Here is a 1,302-nt window from a genome sequence, read left to right on the forward strand (position 1 = left end):
TTACTGTGTTGTCATGTTGTGTCTGTGATGATTGACACCACAGACTGAGCTGAGCTCATCACCACCAAACATCTCTGTGAAGAATCTGGTAGAAAAGTCTAACTTAATGTTCTGAAGAACTGTTAGAGTTCTGAGATTAAAGTTGTTTTAAAACTTTTGCAACTCCTTTGGTCTGTTGGCTCAACTGTCCTGAGAGAACCTCTGAAATTACAAACTCACATTGATCTGAGTCATTTCCACAGCAGGTAAGATACTGACTACTGGGAAAAAAAATTACAAAACACCACGTTAATAATTAATTTGTTGCGATTTTCTCAACTGAACAATGTTTGTGTTAGAACACAGCAGGTGTTGTGAGGCTGCTGAGTGTCTCAGTTCACCTGATCAGCATGTTGGCTCAGTCTGAGCAAACATGGATAAAACAACTCATCAGGTGAGACACTCGGTCCTCTTTCATAACAGTTGGACATTTTGCACATGTAGTATTTACATGCTGTGAAGGAGGTCAAGGCTGCGGTACTGATGTCATAAATTACAACTATTTGATAGAATATTACTTAAAAATGGTCTAACTATCATTTCAACATAGTAGAGCTTGTTTCTGTCAGACTGTCGAACAACTGTCCATCATGAGAAAATTCAAAGAATCTGGAGAAATCTCAGATGGGCTCAGGAAGACTCACCTCTACATCTACAAGTTAAAGCTCTATCGTGCAAAGACAAAGCTGGATTTCAACAACACCCAGAAACACGTCTGTGATGGACTGACGCACAGAGTGGGAAAGTGTCCATTTTTCTGTTTCTTTCTGTAAATCTGCTGTCCTCTGGGACAAAAAGGAAAAGAACTCTCTGGATTATTAACAACACAAAGTACAAAAGGTCAGCCTCTCTGATGGTATGGAGGTGTATTAGTCTCTGATGGTATGGAGGTGTATTAACCAGCCTCTCTGATGGTATGGAGGTGTTTTAACCAGCCACTCTGATGGTATGGAGGTGTATTAGTCAGCCTCTCTGATGGTATGGAGGTGTATTAGTCAGCCTCTCTGATGGTATGGAGGTGTATTAGTCAGCCTCTCTGATGGTATGGGGGTGTTTTAACCAGCCTCTCTGATGGTATGGAAGTGTATTAACCAGCCTCTCTGATGGTATGGAGGTGTTTTAACCAGCCACTCTGATAGTATGGGGGTGTTTTAACCAGCCTCTCTGATGGTATGGGGGTGTTTTAACCAGCCTCTCTGATGGTATGGAGGTGTATTAACCAGCCTCTCTGATGGTATGGAGGTGTATTAACCAGCCACTCTG

Source organism: Austrofundulus limnaeus, unplaced genomic scaffold (genome assembly GCF_001266775.1).
Source record: "Austrofundulus limnaeus strain Quisiro unplaced genomic scaffold, Austrofundulus_limnaeus-1.0 Scaffold423, whole genome shotgun sequence".
Taxonomy (NCBI): domain Eukaryota; kingdom Metazoa; phylum Chordata; class Actinopteri; order Cyprinodontiformes; family Rivulidae; genus Austrofundulus; species Austrofundulus limnaeus.